General features: G+C 38.6%; 1 long non-coding RNA gene across 1 annotated transcript in view; it reads right to left on the reverse strand.

Annotated features, from left to right (window-relative positions):
* Nucleotides 1-17,120: 17,120 nt before the first annotated feature.
* Nucleotides 17,121-18,767, reverse strand: part of LOC117952206 — a 16,139-nt gene continuing 14,492 nt past the window's right edge. Inside the window, exon 3 of the long non-coding RNA XR_004658342.1 lies at nucleotides 17,121-17,132. This is a non-coding gene — a long non-coding RNA (uncharacterized LOC117952206). The remainder of the gene's footprint in view (nucleotides 17,133-18,767) is intronic.

Raw genomic sequence — 18,767 nt, forward strand, 5'->3', positions numbered from 1 at the left:
CAGATATTATGGTTGGTGGTGAGACAGCCAAATGAAGGAAAACAAAAGTACTAAATCTTGGGAAAGCAATTTTGCTATCTCTATTACTGACACAGTGAGTATATTGAAATGTCCCAGTTTGATTCAGTTATAATTCATAGTGTGCATTGATTTCCTGTATACTAACTGCAAAAACACTGTACTATAACATTTATAGGACATACTGGATACATGTTCTATGTAGTATGGAATTAAGATGCACGTTTCTTTTGTGAATTTTGTGAACTGACCCTGAAGTGTGAGATGTATCTTATCCCCCCCTTGTTCAACTTCACACAGAACTCCACCCTCTGCACACCAGATTACATAGGACATAAAACAGTGCCCTCCTGCTGTGCCAACTCAAGGCCCAGATGTGGGCAAATGATTAAATATTCACAAACCCTACCGGGGAAAATGTTACAAAATAGCTAAAACAACACATATTTCTTATCTATTTTTTTATTTTTATTTTTTGGCCGTGACACAAGAAATCAGATGCCTCCGGTATTCTGGATAATTACCAACTATGTAGCATGACACACACAGTTGTTTAACAGTGAGCTTTTAGATGATCACAGCCCTCTTACAGCACAAGGTTAAAACAAAAAAATCTGAATCTGTAGAAAATACCCCAAACAGTGATGCCAAGAAAACTAATAATCTCCCATAAAATTAATTCTCCAGTGCTGCTTTCTTCACCATACACATGTCAAACCGTCCTCACCTAGAAAACAACCCTATTGATAGGTGTGGGAGATCTGGTTTTGATTCCCACTGCAATACGTCAACCAATGTAACCCATAGTTGCTCTAGAGGTGTGCAACCTCTGACATATATAGCAATTGTAAGTTGCTTTGGATAAAAAGCATTAGCTAAATGACATGTAATATAATGATTGATTGTGCAAGCAGCTCATAAAATTCCCATTTTTAGGTGGGCTGTTAGTGGCCATATTAATTATCATGGGGGTAAATGAGGGGACAAAGTATAAGGGTGCCAAATTCTGCATAAGGAGGCAGGCTGGGGTGGTGGACGGGACAAAACAGGTTTTATATGCAGGAGACCTGAGTTTGAGTCCCGTGGGAAACCAAAAGTCAACAATCAGTTTTTGAAATTAACTGACTTTTGAAGAGTTGAGTTTGTGACACGTTGAAGTCCTCATTTGGTAGTTTTATGTGACAAGTTCTTAAGCCAATTCCTTATCCTAAATATTTTTGGAGCCTTAACTTAACTAGTTCAGTTTTACAACGCCATTACATTAAATAGAACGGTCCCTTGATTAAAATGTCCACTGTGGGGCAGTAAATAGTTTGTTTTGAGAGTCATTGCTAATCAACCCATTCTTTCATTTAGGTATGACAATGTGTTGCCCATGTCCATGTCCATGTAACAACATCCTTTATGATTTAGTCACATGATTAATTATTAGCCAAAGTATTAGATTGTTAAACATATTGATGTTAAGGCCATCTAACTTGGACTTCAGAAGGCATTTCTGTTGCTCCAACATGTTGAAGAAATCTGTGAGAGATTATTTTTGGCTTAGTTGCCCAAGACTTTAAACAGTCATCAGCATTTGCAGAGTGCATATGGCATTTTTGTTTGATTGAATTCACAGCATATGCTTATTAGTAGACACATAGATAGTACACACATAGATTTGTTCATTGGCATCGTTAGGGAGGCACGATAATTTGGGCGGACAAAAACTTTTAGCCGAAAATAGCATTTTCAGTTTTGCTCCAAAAGAGAAAAACTGCAGAAAATATGAGCCAAAAATATATACCCCTCCACCTCACCCCTCGTGCTCAGCTTGTCCTCTCAGTGGATCTAGCTGTTATCATGGTGCTACCCAGCAAAGGCTGATCAGGTCAGCGGTGTGGAATTACTTTGTTTCTGATAAGGACATTAAAGTTACGATCTGCAGTGTTTGTTCAGCAGACATTCCAAGAGGGAACACGGTATAGAGGCCAATATTAGGCATTTTCTAAACTATTGATTTCAGCATTTATAATGGACGATAAATTATTTAAAAAAACAAAAAACAAAACACCCTTCAACCATGTTAGGAATGTATGACGTTGCATAGTTTGTCCACTAGAGTGCACTCTACATCGTCCCTGTTGGCAACTTTAAGTTTCATATCATAAGTTTGTATTTTTATACATTTTATGTATCAGAACTTAGAATATATTTTGATGCTCCTCTGTTCTATTGGAAAAACTAAAACATTCTCATATTATTTTTAGTAATAACTACGAATTACTAATGTTAGGGAAATCGTATGTTATGTTACGCGTTTCATGATTTTTAATAAACAGTAAATTGGCGGATATTTTGGAATATCGGATTTTTAAATCACCAAATATTTGTATTGATATCGACCTTAAAAATCCTTTATAGGTCGGGCTCTAGTATGTTGCCAAAGAGCTTTTCCACATCAGGTTTGATACACCACCTATAAAAGAACGACATCCAATTTAATATGTAGACTACATAAAAAAATCTGTTATATTTGATTGTTATGGAACTGAATGAAGAATAATATATTGTGTTTTATATATACACACAAATTTTGGTGTGTTACTTTCAATAAAAGTGTGATCATTCTATTGCTTTGTAGTTTTTTAATTCAGATTTATAAAATTCATGCAAACCAATTAAAAGTAAAATATTTGTACAAAAGTACAATAAACCCTATTATTTTCGGTTTCGGTTTCCGACCCAGTGCATACAGAATAATCATTTCTTTGCATCACTAGGGATAGTCAATTTTGACACTGTATATATGGACATCATCACATATAATTCCCCATATGCAATAAGAGCCTCTTTAAACCAACAACCCCATTCGAGAACTGATACTTTAACACATCTATCATTTTTTCCATTATAGCAAGCTCAGTTTCCATGGAAATGTGTAGCGTAATATATGTATTTCCATAATATAAGGAGGACTACAGACAGCATCTCCTATCTAAGATCAGACCCTGAATATGACTTCACATTTGGAATATATGCAAATGAATTCAATGTTAGTATAGGCTTTAAATCAACAACAAATTGTGAATTGGGTGGCTGTTTCAGCATTAAAGATTAAAGGAGAAAAATGTTTGTCGTGTTCAATTGATTAATAACTCTTGGAGGTCAGTAAAAATATTAAATTATCAAATGTCCAAGTGTTATTTTGCATTTCCTCATTGCATGTCATTATAAAGTTATCTTTATTTTTGGATTAGGCTGTATCACCCAGTACACAGCTGAAGTAACGGATGAAGTGGCAGCTGCACTTTGGAAAGTAGATGAGCAGTTAAAAAAGGCAAATAAATATAAACAATAATGCAGAAGTGCATGAAGCATTTGTCACTTAACTGAGTGATCTGATATTAAAATATATTGACTACTTGTTGTCTGATAGCAAGTATGTCAGTGTGGCTATCCAGGTTGTGATATGAGCTTTGACTGGCTGGTATGTTGGGGTGTACTGATGCACACCACCTGGCCTCACTGTTGCCAGGAGCATAACCCCCCCAACAGTTTTTAGATATTAGTGAAAGACTGCCTTTGGCACTATAAAACTCCAGTATAACTGCTGTAGAGGGAAACCATTATTGGACTAGCCAACATAATAATAGCTGTAGTGGACAAATGGCTGTGAAGGACCCATGATACAATCAAATTTACTAATTCAATTAGTTTGCTAATTTAAATGGGTTTAAAACTGCAATCTGTCTCAACAATGAGTGTTGGCTGTACTTAAGTGTACCTGCCACATGACTGAAATATTGCTTTGGAAACAACAACTGAAGTGCAGCACAAACTAGCGGTGCTGGCTGAAAACTTCCCGTCTAAAACAGAAAACCGAGAGCATGGGATGAATTAAAATGAATACAACCTATGCAGGCTATTATCCTGCTAAACCGACAGAAAATGCTTCTAACCAGCCAGGATTTGTTGTGGTGGAGATTGAGGCAGAGCGTGTGCCCTGGCTCCCCCATGGTCACCCTTCCTGGGGGAGATCCCAGTAGGCTGCCTCAAATCAAAACGTGTAGGTAAACAACACAGCCAAGCCTGGTTTAAGACAAGAATGAGTTGTGCCCCAACTAAAACACACACACACACAGACACACACACACACACAAAGCTATATGTAAACCCCGCGCTCTATGTACCAGGTAACCGTGTGCCTGCCAGCCAGAAAAATCAGCCAGGCGTGTGGAGAAGGAAGTGGTGCAGTGAGACTGGAGATATTTCTTCTCTATTTTAAGCAGCTTCCTAACAAGCCACCTCAGACAGGGCTGTAGGGGAGCGGGGTAACTGCTGTGCCTGGCACCACTCAAAGCCCAGAACAGCGCAGCCAGTGGGGCTAACAACCATCAACAGCCCAACCAGCTGCTGCTGAGTGCTCCAGTCCAGGCACCAACACCGCTGGGAGGACAGCGGTCAATAAAACCCACAGCCCTGGAAGATATGCGGGAAGAAATGTGTTGAGGCAAAACAGGCTCATTTTATAGCTAAATTGTCCTATCAGTGGGGTTGGAGGAGCATGCTGAATATCTCTCCAGAGGGCGAGGAAGGAGGGGATGTTACATTCACTGTAAGAGGCTTTCGGATGGTCTTTGCAATTTGGAAGGTCAGAGTAATTGGCCAAATGAGAGTTCAGGCTGAAACCCAGTGTTTCTGAATTTCTGTGTGCACATGTGTGTATCAGAAAAAGAGAGGCAGAGAAGGAAAAGTGATGAAGAATTGAAGCAGGTGCAAACATCTGTTCAGTCACAAGGGTAATTTGACAGCAAGAATGATAAGTCTCACTCCCTGATGCCCAAAAACCTGTTTCTTTTTTTTTTCTTCTTTTTTTTTTTATGTTTCAACATGAGTTGGCCATTTAATGAGCAGACTTTAAGGTTTCGCACAGAATGATTTTCTTTATTCATGAGTTTTTTATTTTGGTTATCTGTTCTTCCTTGTAACATTATAGTCTATCACCTCTCATTATACAGTATATCTTCTCTCACCATAAAAGTGTTATATCAGTACTGTGATATAATCAGTTATTGTGTTATATATCTGTTTTGTGCATGTTATAGCTTTACAAAGTGAAAAAGCCCAAAGTCCCCCCCAAAGGCACTTACCATCTCCAGCAGAAAACACAAACTCCTCCAAACAGCTCAATTGTAGTCCAGCCTTAACTTCTGTGACGGACATGCGTCACTATTACTATTACACTATTACTGTGTAATACACGTCATAATGCTCGCCTAACTGTTAGCGTGGCACGGCCTCATTCTCTGCATCTTAATGGCTGGTAGTCCTTACCTAGCTACTGCACATGTGTGACTCCCAACAAAGATGGAACAGAAGTGCAATGTTTCACTCTGTAGCTAAAACAGAGAGCTCAACACACAGGGTGAAAAGAGGAGCTGCAGCAATGTAGTACAACAAAAATGTGGTGTTTTTTAAAAATTAAACAATGTAAACCTATTTTGATTTAATCTCTAAATACAATTATGAACCTGAAACTGGGCCTAATATGAGCACTTTAAGATGTTTTGTCATAGCCAGGAAATGTGATTTACAAAAAGGGAAGAATCTTAAATGCCTAAACAACTCAAAATCCACAATCTTCATGCCTCCGTACCACTCCCTTGAATGGAGGGCTAGAGATGTGACAGCAGAGAGTGGAGACCTATTATGCACCTTTGCTTCAGTAATTTACTAACTAAATAGGTTGCTTTGCCTGGCCATAAGCACAGGTTTGGATTTTGAGTCGGATTACGCAGTTGCAGTTAAAATATATGACTTTTTACTAAGTCAAACCCTTGTGCTTGTGTGTTCTGGAGGGTCTGCGAGAATATATGTTGAATCTTTGATTTTAATAAATAATTGGATATTTTCATTTTGGTAATGTCTTTTCATTCATTCCAGTTAAGGAAAGCTTTGTTAAGTTGCATTAGATTGCCTTTTCTGTATTGTGTTTCCATTTGGGCCCCAAAACTGTACTATGTCCACCAAATTTAGGGGCTTGGCGGTAAGTGCTTAAAAATATTACAGACTATTACAGTTTCTCTAAAATTATATTTAAAATTTCACTATATCAAAATATATTGAATCATGACCCTTGTATCATGATATGTATCATAAACATAGAGCTGAACAATTCCTTTACATTCACCTCCATAGTGTTGGGTGGAGGCTAAATTGTCAGGGACAATATTCTAAAAATCTGGGCAGATAAAATCCAAATTGTGCATGGCAAGATACCACTAAAAGTAAGTAAAAGTACTGTACTCTGTATTTAGGGTGAACTGACCCTTTTTTTCTTTAACAGTTTTTTTATTTTGACACATAGATGCTACACAGTATCTATGAAGAAAATCATGGTCTGTCTGCTGGAACAAAGCCAAAGGAGTCGAGCCTCCCATGTGTTGGGAGTGTGATAACAGAACGCATATGGTTCACTTTGGGTAAAATCAGTATGTTTGTGAGTGTGTGGCGAGACCCAGAGTGTTTGTGTGTGCGTGTGAGGAATGCCTGCGAGATGCAACACACTCATGTCACGTCTGCCAGACCACAGACCTTGTGCAGTCATCCTCTGTTGAGGAGGCGCGACTGAGGTGACATTCACGTCCCCGGTAATTATCGGGACTATGATGTGGGAACATTAATGATGTATGAGGGCCCAGTGAGGGGTGGGAGCCGCGGCTTCACAGGGCCTCATTACTAAGAGATACCACCAGCAAGAGAGACTCCGCTGCCACGCCCAGCTCAGACTCAACTGAGCATTTAGACTCCAACACTTCACTCTCGGTTTTGCTTTTTTTCCCTGTTTTGTCACTGTTGTTGTGACACAATAAATTGGCTTCCAAACACTGACATGATTTTGTGAACACATCCCGTTTCTTCCTTTCAAGCTGTAAATCATACATAGTTTGTTGATTCTGACTTAACTGCGGCGTACAGGGGGAAAAAAATCTCAGATTACCAACGCTGTCAAATTAAAGAAATTGGAGTCAGAATGTCAAATTGAGAACTTTGATCCCAGCGAGCCTCTTGTTACAAGAATGGACAAGATGTCTGATTATCTCTAATTATAAATGATTAAGCACCTTCTTGCTGCAGTCAATGACCATTGATTGAGGGGAATGCTGATGTGGTAAGTGTGGCACTGTTTTGGGCTCAATTCCAATAGGCCTTCAAATTTCTCATTTCAAATCAGAGAAGGTGCTCATTGACAAGATTTAAATCATTAAAGCCATCCACTTCTCTCCTGTAGGGGGATTATGGATCTCTGGGCTCCCTGTGCTGTCCGCTTCATGCATGCTGAGCAGAAGGAATAGGGAACAGAGCCAGTGAATGTGAAGAACGAATAAAAGGATTTAAATACAGACAGAGGGGAAAAAGTCGATTACATCTCTAGACTGTCAAACATTTGGTCATGAACCGAATTGGGATATCAAAAGGGAAGAAAGAAAGTCAACATCTCCGTGCATCACTGGGTGGTTGAGAGAATTAAACAGGTTAAAAAGCAAATTCACATTTGCAGGCTGGTAAACAGCATCGTTGTGTTGGTTTACTTCTACTTTATATCGTTTTCTGAGTGGTATAGGCTCTTGGAGAGATGGCATCCGCCTCATCTTGCTGTCATAATCTAGCGGACACGTGCATGACTCTATGTCTAATCAGGTGTGGTATCCATGGAAACTGAGGTAGCGGAATGTCATGTACAGCATCTTGTGTCATAACATACTTGGCAAACAGCAAGGTGGCAGGGCTCGTGGCCCACATAGAGCATGTTAGCTGTGTTCAGAACAACATATCCCATCACAAACATGCCACCAAACCCGGCTTCTCAAAATATTCCTCAAGGTTTCTAACTAAGAATTTGGCTGCATCTGTCTGTCTATCATTTGAACCCATTATGAGTGCATTGATGCCAGTTCCAGTATGTTTAAATTTGACAAATTATAAAGCTAAACACTAACTAAAAATATCTATTTCTGGCGGTGTAAAGAATTAATGCACAAGACAATAATAGCCACATTAGCAGCTCTCAACCTGACATTTTGATCAGTTAGTGATGCTAAAGGAAAAATTAGGGGATCACCAAAGTCAGTACAATTCATCCTCTGGGGACCATGAATGCCTGTACCAAATATCAAGGCAATTAATCCCGTGGTTGGACTGACGACCGGCCATGCTGCTAGCTAAACCAAAACTAAAAACTATGGATAATGTAATTTAACAGTTAACTGACAAATGAAATGTGAAAAATCCAAACAGTATTAAATGGTAAACATCTTCAAAATGAGTTTAAGTTTACTTGAAACTATCGCTAGTTTCATGTCTTCTTCAATACAGCATGATTTTCAATTGTATAAATTGTGGTCCCATTTATTTTAATATTCAACGACTATAAAGCACAGGATGCTTTAGAGCGTGGCTAAACGCACAACCTGTCAATCAGGACAGCGGATTAGAAATGCTTTTCCATGGCCCTGTGTACATTAAAATAGCATTGAACTTGTTTTAGGTGTCCGTGTATTAATCTTAAAAGTCGACCCTCTGACTGTGTTTTCACTTCGTCAAAGTTTTAAGCTTTAGTGCGTAACTTTTTAATATTAATAAACGTCTGTTACATTCAAGCCATTGCCCGGTGAGTTGCTACAAAGCTAATTAAGACTATCAGCTCCACACAACTCTCTCTTTCCCGCACAGAAGCTCGAGTAAATCAGTTTTTTTTTAATCCTCCTTGTCCTCCTTGGCTACTAGAAACTGCGTGGAGGAGGGGTGGGGCTGCATGCGCGATCACGTAAGGCTTGTGTCATAGCTTTAATGGAACATTTTGGTCGCCTAAAAATATCTTGTTCAGCGTTCAGTAGCACCTTTTCAACAGAGCTAGCTAAGCAGGGGTGACACGAGTGACATGAGTAAAATCCCAACCGTCTGGTTCGCACGGTTCAATGAATGCAATGTAGAGGAATGCAGCCTCGTGCCGGTATGTGACCTCAGACAGTGTGTTTCCCTTTCTCGCAAAAGAAAAGGTGTGGACAAGTTACCAACAAAACGTGCAGTGAAAGAAACCTTTCAGACCGTCCTCCCAACCTGTACACATTTTACCATCACTAAACTAACATTTTTTCACTCTAAAGCCTCAATCAGTAAAATATTATTTCTTAAATCCACCAGCCATTTTCATATTATACCAACATTTGCAGCGACCAGAGACTTTTTGGTAAGTTCACTAGGAAAACTTATTAATTTTATTCTCCTCGAAACAACTTTCCTTTTTCATTTTTGACTATTTTTTATGTTTAACGCATTCTGAATTATTCAAAAGACTGAGCTTTAAAAGTTGCTCTCTTTTTCTTTTAAAGGGTAGAATTTTTGTAAGAGCTACACTGAAGGTGGCAGTTGGATAAATGCAATTTATTAAATTGGTATTTTGTAATATTTCAATCTTTGTGTGCTAAAAAAGGCACATACATTCCTGTATGACAATACACATTCTCCTTTTTTTACCAAATAAATGAAGAGCTTGTTGAAATCATCAATGATCTTCCATCACTCATCAATCTTCCCTCTTGCTGTATCAACGTCTCCCCTAGCTTTCCTTAGAGAAGGTCCCAATAATGTGCTTAAAGTCAAGTCAAATTCAGTTGGTGCATGATTACATGATATGAACTATTTTTAATACTGTATCCTACATTATGGATACTTAAGCTATATATCATATGCTGAAGTATATTTTTGGAGTGTTAAAGATTAAAAGAAAAATTAACAACAAGAAACGTACAGAAACAAAAACTGTGATACAAACCGAGCCGTGGGTTTTGTGAACCGTGGTAGGACTAGCCGGTAACTTAAAGCAAAGTCGGATGATTTTCTGTGTGCTGCTGAACATGCGCATGAATGGACCAGGACCTGAAGCTCTGCATTTACCTCTAACTCTCCCTCTTTTTAGCGCTTAGCGCAGACACTGCAACAGACAAGTTTGGCCGTCATCCAAAATGGCGAAAAGAATGGCAAATTGCCAAGCTCAAAATTTCAAAGAAGTTTAATTAAACTTTAAATTTTAAAGATTCTTGTTTACATTAGACACTTAGAAGATCTCGTCCCACGAGATCTTGTCACTAAGGACGGAATCACGTAAAATCAAGCACTGCCAAATCCCAGTGTCCTCTCTGCATGTTTGACAAACAGCGGAGCTCAGGCACACACAGAGCAGTGGTCTCTGTGGTGCAGAGGGAATAGAACTAGAGTTATGTCGCCTTGAAAGCTTATATAAGTCACCATGAGTCACGGCGATGCCGTTAAAGCTATCGCTAGTGTGGTTACACTTTTCAAAACTTCACTAAATATAATATAATAGCAAGCTCGCAGTGCAGTTAACTTTACACTTCTGAGACGCCTGAGATGCCCTGCTGATTGACTGACAGGCTGGAGGTTGCAGGGCAAGGCAACTTTATAGTTAGAGCACATTTCAGCAACAAGACCATTCAAAATGATTAATATAAAACATTAAACAGCAATTAAAAACGGTCATGAAAATAGAACAGTCTAACATAGAACATACAAATACAAGAATAAAAGTTACAGTGCAGTGTAATAAATAATAATTAGAATAGAATAATTATTTATATTAATAGGTTGTGGGGACAGATTTGAAGGGGGAGAGGGAGGTGCTTCATTTTGTGTGGTGTATAAAATAACTAAATGGAGGGAAAGTACAAGGAAAAAGATACCGTAGGTTATCGGCACCGATTTTCAGTTACCGGCATCGGTGAAAATGGTAACGGTACCCAACGCTAACCGCCAGTTTAAATCGTTGTGTGGCATCATTTTGGATTCCCGATGAAAACCCCACACTTATTAAGTCTGAAGAGCTTAGTTATACAGGGGAGTCATTTGAGTTTGTGACAAAACCTTTCACAGTGCTTGTTTTTCATTTTGTGACTTTAGATTGAATTAAAGACTTATTTTCTGAGTCAACTTAAGTCATATTTTGTCACTGAAGTTATCTTTAAAACAGTGATAAATCTCGGTTTGTCTTGTTCTCGTGGACCCATACCCTGTCTCGCCATACCCCCGAGGAAATAAGGAAAAATACCCCTGTAGGAGGAAATGGCAGTTGTTCAATAAACACACATTATGCAAGTGGTTCCACTTAAATGAAATCGCTTAAATCTGTATGTGAACAATGCTCACAACTAATTCACACAGCAAGGTCCAATTTTTTTGCCCCACAACAGAGTAGAATTGCTTTCTGATTGTTCTTATTACCCCAAAATGAGCAAAGTAGAAACCACAGCAGGTTTTCTTCCGTAGACAAACTGATTCACTCTAAACACAAAAACAACAATCCACGGTTCTTCCGGATGAACAGACTACCATTGAGCAACACAAAGACTCTGCAGTGCTAACAGAGAAAATGGTTGAGACCGACTTTGTAAACAAGGTTATACCTAATTCACTCTCTGACACACGTGACCACAAATTATATTCACACCAAGAAAATTCTGACTTTGTGTAATGGCAAATAAAGGAGTTTGCAGTTAAGAGAATCTAATAAAGGTTTTCATGTTAGCCAACAATGTCAGAGGATAGAATTGTACTCTCATTTTTGTCATAGTTACAATCGTTTTCATTTTCATCAGTACTGGATCTTTGCTTAACTTTGCAAACATACAGAATAAGTCTTCATCTTGTGAGTCATGGGCAAAAATGATACGAAGGAAAGATTCTGGAGAGTTAATTCACATGCATTGCATGCTGGGAAGTACGCCTGTGAGCATAATTAAGATGTTCTTTCAACTTACAAGATACACTCACAGGAGTTCTGAAGCTGATAACTAGCAAGGTGAAACTGACAAAAGCATGAACCGCGTCCCTGATAAAGGAAGAATCATTTCTATTATATTTGTTTGCACAGCACATATTCAGTTTTGTGCCGTAACCCATTTTGATGACATTTTTCATCAATCTCATCAAATTTAAGATCAGTAATGACATTACAGTTTCTAATCTGTTACTCGGACATTTTCGGTTTATTTTGGGTATTTGTGTGTGTGACAAATACTTTTTTGATTTAACAACATACACAAAGGAACAGCTTGACTCTTATTCTACTAAAGACTAAAAGCTGTCATTTAAAAAATGACACAATGCATTTTTTTTATGTTACAAGAAAATAAATGGATAGCAACAAGTAGGTGTAACGTGCTACTGTGTTTGAACCAACTGCTGTAATCCTCACCTGGGATTCTGTAACTCTGACTACACAACTCATGAGTGTCCTGCAGTTAATAAAACGGCGCTTCGTGACAGAGCCACAGCTCCAACATTAACCTCTATTTAAATCACCTTAAAACCTGCAGCTCATCTGTGTGTCTCTCTGATGTTCAGGCTGCAGCTGCTACCAGAGTTTTCTGATCCACTCGTTGCAAAAGGGGTTGGCGTCAGTTCCATAAATATGAATCCTACAAATTACTAACATCAAACATGAGGCACGTTGAGATTGATTAGAGAACCGCTAAGCTATACCTACATAGCTACTGATGTCCTAATTTGATTTTTGGGGGGTATTTATTTTGGCTTCAGTAATAAAAACAAATTAGTCAACACCTAATATGGTTACATTTAAATAGTTTGGTTGACTGAAACTAAAGTTATATCTAGCAAAGATGTTTTCAATTCTGAAATGTTGACTAATATCTTAAAAACATTTTCATTCATTACTACTACTGCCAGAGCTGCAACGCAGTAAAGTGGGTTGCCAGATCCTAAGGTCAAGTATCCCCCATATCTCATGCTTTGACTCTACATCAATAGCCCACTTTGGGGGGGGGGGCTAAACTTATTGTTTATGTTACGTAACTTCCTCCAAATTTAAGTGTAGCTGCTTTTTAAATTGCAATGACTTTTCTATTTTCTATTTCTACACATTAAATATAGAAGTGCTGTGTGGAGGCTTTGAAGTTGTTAAAAGCACCTTTGATGGACTTGGAATGAGTTATTATGTATTACCCTATAATAAGGGTCATAATAAGAATGCTAATGGTCCAAGAGTCTTTGCAAGTCCTGACAGTGTGACAGTGAGCCAGCATGCACACACTGGAGCAGCTAAATGCAATTCAGCTGTCATCGCCTGTGTTTTTTCCTGCTGCAACATGCCAAAATGCCTCTTTGGAAAACGCCCAATCTATGAGTGTCAGATGGCTACAATCACATGCTATTTTTAACACCTTTCATACAGGTTGGTGCAATTTTAGGTGCCCTATTTAGAGCGATGACTCCCACAGGTCTCTGTCCTTCAATCACGCCTGTGTAGCTGACACTTCCATTCAAACTTTATAAACTCGACAGATTGCTTTGGATGTACACCAACTGAACAATGCAGATTTGCACTTAATTCTTTTCTTAATATTTCATGGAGGTATGATTAGGAATGGTGATTTTCACAGTTCTATTTAAATTACCGGAATCAGTTTTTACACTTGGCTCTTCACTGCGTATTGTGGAGGTGCTCTTTCCTCTACAAATGTCCTCCCTGTTTCCAAGCCAACATCTCCTTCCCTCCGTAAAGTTAAAGAATGGGTGGTTAAATATCTTGTGCTGGAGCTTCAGAATATCAAATTTAAATCGCCGAAACAAAACCGTGGAGAGAAAAGATTTAACCAAATGGGTCTCAGCCCACAGCTTCTCTTAATTGTGTCTGTGTGGACAGTATGTAAAGCCTAAGGCTGGTAATGTGCCCAACGCTAATATCAATTAGCATGCAATATCAATTAGCTACCAATCTCACAGCACATTAGTAGGTATAATGGGTTGACCCCTAATATGACCCGTCCATTTCACTTCAGTGGACCCTTAAAGACTACTCTCTATAAACACTGCATGCTTGAAAAGCTAAGACTGTATGCAAAAACAATGCAATGAAGGACATTAATTATTGAAATCGTCTTCTCCTGAGGTGAGAATTTTAAGATGTTAGGATGCCAGTATCACAGAGCAGCACCACAATGAGCAGTAAGCAGGCCTCAGCCTGTATAGTGAATGAAGGGTCTATAAATGTTCTGTGCTCCGTGTCCCGTGAGTTACAATGCTCAGGGCAGGCAATAACTCACACCATTAAACATAACGAGGGCTTAGACAGGGCTTAGGCATCAGCAACAACGAAAAATAATGTGTAATCCTGCGATGACGTGGTGTAATATTCCTTTCCTTAGTGAGACAGAGACAAATCCAGACGGACCCAGAAGATGGTTGTGTCAAGCAGCCAATGACAGGTACCCTGCGAGGAAGATCCATCTTGCAAGGTCAATTAATTCCATTTGTATTGAAAACAAATACCATTATCTTAAGTGATTTGCATTAGCCAATCCCCATGTGGTGCCAGCTGTGTCAAGGAACATGGGAAAATCATGACAAAAATGCATCTCAGACAAACAGAAAACAATAAAAAAATAATGAGCCTTTGTCTCAGGCATTCTAGAGAACACAGGCGGTGACACACAGCCTATACATATACATACACACACACACACACACAGTACATACAAACACATAATTACAGTATATATATATATATATATATATATATATATACACACACACACACACGTATTTATACACATACACACACACACACATACAGTAAATATATATATATATATATATATATATATATATATATATATTTACACCTATTAATACATATATGCAGACACATACATTACATACATACATACTGTTCATACATTCAAGTTTTTAGTAACATTAGTAGAAATGTATTGGTACATATAAAGTATATACTTCCTTTAAGAAGTAACAGAAATTGTTGAGAGTATTTTAGAAGCAACAAATATAAAAGTAGGTAAATGTCATTACAAAGGTCATTACACCGGCGTGTCATGGTCAGTCCTAGAGGACCAATCGTTTGATGTATTGTAATATACAGTATGACAGTGTGCTAGTTTTTTTTTTAATCTGTGAGTGATCATAATTTAGAGTTAATGCTTTAAATCCCACCAGCTCGGGGATATGGGAGCTGGTTTAAATTTAACTTCACAAGACGAGGATTATACAGTTCACTGACATATACAGTACATGCAGAGTATTTGTTCAGCTGGAAGGAGTTTGTCCATTATTTTTACTGATCCATGATATGTAGATTTTTGTCATTCCATACCTATGTGATTAAAGTTTCTTCACTCTGACACCATTATGCCACACCAGACTGCTGTGAGCAAGAGATAGCAATCTGTTATCTGTCTGTTAGCGCCATACTTTCTCCTCCACATTCATCTGTTACAGCATGACAATCAGAATTCAGCAATTACCCTGCTCTGTCACCCCATACTGAGAGGGACTGCTGGACTAAATCTGAACTTCAGGAGGTGGCAAATGGATTGAAAAGGGACGAGGGGGGGGGGGGAGGGTAAGCCTGCAAATGAAAACAGACATGCTGTACCCAACGGAGATCATACATATTTTATCAGTAAGTAAAATATATTTCAGAGATGCTGTGAAATAATAATCACTTGTTTCTTAGGAAAAACAATCCCTGCAGGGAATCAGAATGTAACTTTATTAATTACCATGTGTAAACAAGGCATTTATTGATTGCTAAATGTTTCATTTAATGGGATCTGTGCTTATTTTATCAGTAATTGAAGTTGGCGTTATTAATCAGAGTTGGGAAAGGCGAATACTTCCTGTTTTGAATCCTTGCCAAACGGAGTGGTTGTAAGGTACGCATCAATCTAAAAAAGGGTTCAAGTTGTCTAATGGTGGCTTCTTTGTGGCTTGCTATAGTCACCTTGCGACTTTCAGATCATCATTTACTTTTTAGAACAATGAGACAATAAATCACTAACAGCTTCAGTCAATAAAAGTAGCATCAATCATTTTTTTGCACCAGTGTTAGCCAGTCAGCTAATTTTCAACTGTAGTTACCTAGAACGCATATCCTTATGGAATAGATTTAGGATTCAATTTAAATCATACTCCACTATGTTTACCAGCTAGCCATTAACTGTGTCTGTATGTTGCTGCATGTGATGTGTTCATGAGAGCTTTTTTGTGTCCTGCGTCTGGGAAAACAACATGGAGGAGAGCAGTGACAATGACCCATAGAGTAAAGTTGTAACATTGTGGGTTTTAAAACAAAAACAAGGAGCTGATCCTCGCTATATATAAAAAAGAAGCTCTGTAGAGATGGGTTCTGATTTGTTGTGTGCACATTTTCACACAAATTCTCAAATTCCATATTGAGTGCAGCTTTAAGAATTATTAGTGCATTAAACAAATATTTATGGCATTTTTCTTCATCCATTTGTCTGTGCTGAGTGCTTTAAGCAGCATAGATTATTGCTTGTAGCTACTGTATGGTGTTGAAGCAGCTTCTGTTTCAGCAGGGTTTTGTTGTGGCCTCTTCGTAATGTCGGGTGGAGAGAAGTCCAGAAGGAACCTGAGACTCCAGCTTGTTCTCCAAGCAGGATTTGAATTACATAATATGGGCAAAATCCAATTGTCTCCGATCATTTCAGGCTCCCATGTTATCCATCATTTTTATTAGTGCAGCAGTGAGATAAGACTTTGTTATGTTTCTCGCTCAATCCATTTTCACATGACAAAGAATGGCGATTAAATATGTTTTAACTTTGAGGTTACTTGGATCACAAAGCTACTTGACTATCTGTCCAGGTTGCTACTTCCAAAGCCAAGAAATATGGGAGGGACGAATATGAGGCTGATTTCACAAAGTTCAAGAAGCAAATCTCCCTGCAAAAGAGGGATTGGGATGACAAAGTGTAAAGCAGGCCTGGCAAAGAGGCTGTTGTACAGCACAGGGATTTATGAAATTGAATTTCAATGGCACATTGAGCAGTTCATTGAGAGTGTGCCAAAAGTGAGAATCCTATGACGGATTGAGACAAATCACTGCCCAAATGAGCTGACAACAAGATGCCTGAGGCATAGCATTACTGTTCAATTAGCATTTAAGAGGGCTTTGGGGAGAATTGTTTTGTTCTATTTTGCAGATAAAATATGAGCATATCCTGCAGATTTCTCATTAGGGCCACTTTGAGGGTAACTCTTACCCCATTTATCTTCTCCATCGTGGACCCCTGGTGAATTGCAAGCTTCAAATAGATAAGAGAGAAGACATAGCGTTGAGTCGTGCTCACTGAACTGCAATGTGTTGAGTAGTTAACTGCTTTCCTTTCAGTTCCTATCTGGATTTGTTGATGCTAAATGTGCGGTGGAAGTCAGTGAACATTAATGTATTTATAACAACATCCTTCCATATTTATTCATTCCTTTAAGATTTTGATGAGTAATCACACTGGTGTCTCTTTCTCCACTAAAACGCTGTTGTTGACAACCCAGGCTCCACCGTTCCAATCCAAAATACAGTATCATTTGTCATTTAATAAAATAGTTTTCTCACAGTATTGCGTGTTCTTGAAAACAAGAACGCAAAACTACCCATTTTTACATCATCAATCCGGTCTTATCTAAGTCAACAGTTCATGGGATTCTTTTTTTTTTTCATTAATCCATTACAAAGACTAATACGTGTGAGAAACCTTTCCTTCAGTCTCATGGTGTATTAATCACTGGGCCTCTAATATTGTGATTCTGGCCATGGCTAGCCCAGAGCTGACACACACCTGTGACGTCTGGTTACTGTACCTTCTGGGCTTCTGTGTAACCAAGAAGCCAACTAACAAAAGAAAATTAACACATAAAAGGCCAGTTAAAGCCCACTACAGAAACGAGGCTACAAAGCACACACAGCTCTATTCAATCTCTACCTGCATGCACCATTTTTTCCTCACAATCAATTTGAATTTCTCTTTTTAATTATGGCAGGATGATGATGTATGCTCCACTAATAAGACATGAATGGGAAATGAAAGGTCGGTGAGACCTAGATAAATGACTCCCATTATTTTACCAATCGGATAGAAGCCCCTCTATATGTTCTAATTTGAATGATAATAAAATTCTGAATTGCTTTGTCCTAGCAGGCCACTTTCTCCATGATAAGCACCCTGGCAAGGTAACCTTGTCCTGTAACCCAGACTCCCAGTGCCTCCTGAGAGTGTAATTGGTTTAAATTAAAGGCACAGAAAACACACACAGTTCAGGGCTGCATCTGATGATGCAACCTAACGCTTTCTTGATCTCACATTTTTGTATTAAACTGTCTCCAACGTTTTATGCAAAAATGTAATGTTCTCTCATGCAGGAAGGCTAGTAGAACAGTTCTCAAGAAGATTAGGTTTGGTTGATTATTTAATAATAAATATATGCTCTGTACTTCAAAGCGCATTATGTCAAAGATGACAATGTCAGACTGTATAAAGCACAAGGCATCCATTATCTGTGCTTAGAAGTCCTAAATGAATTGTTTATTTTTAGTCTGCCCATTGGCAGCGAAGGATAAGGTGGCTTTGGGAGCATAAATAATAAATCACATTGTCCTTGTCTTGGAATACGTTTGAAAAGCAATGAAATGTGATAAAGTGTCTCATCCGGATTGTCTGATCTTTGTGGCAGTCACTTGTGAGTTGACATGCGCTGCTGTATAGGTTACTTATGGAGCAGCAGAACAAGTCTCAGCGGGTCTATAGCACAGGAAAGGCAAAGGCAAAACAAGTCGATCTCAGTCTGTATCTGTGGAGCAGAGCTGCAGCTGTCTGGGTTTAACGCATCAATCACAAATAGCACTATATACT

This window comes from Etheostoma cragini, chromosome 10 (assembly GCF_013103735.1).
Source record: "Etheostoma cragini isolate CJK2018 chromosome 10, CSU_Ecrag_1.0, whole genome shotgun sequence".
NCBI classification, from domain to species: Eukaryota; Metazoa; Chordata; class Actinopteri; order Perciformes; family Percidae; genus Etheostoma; species Etheostoma cragini.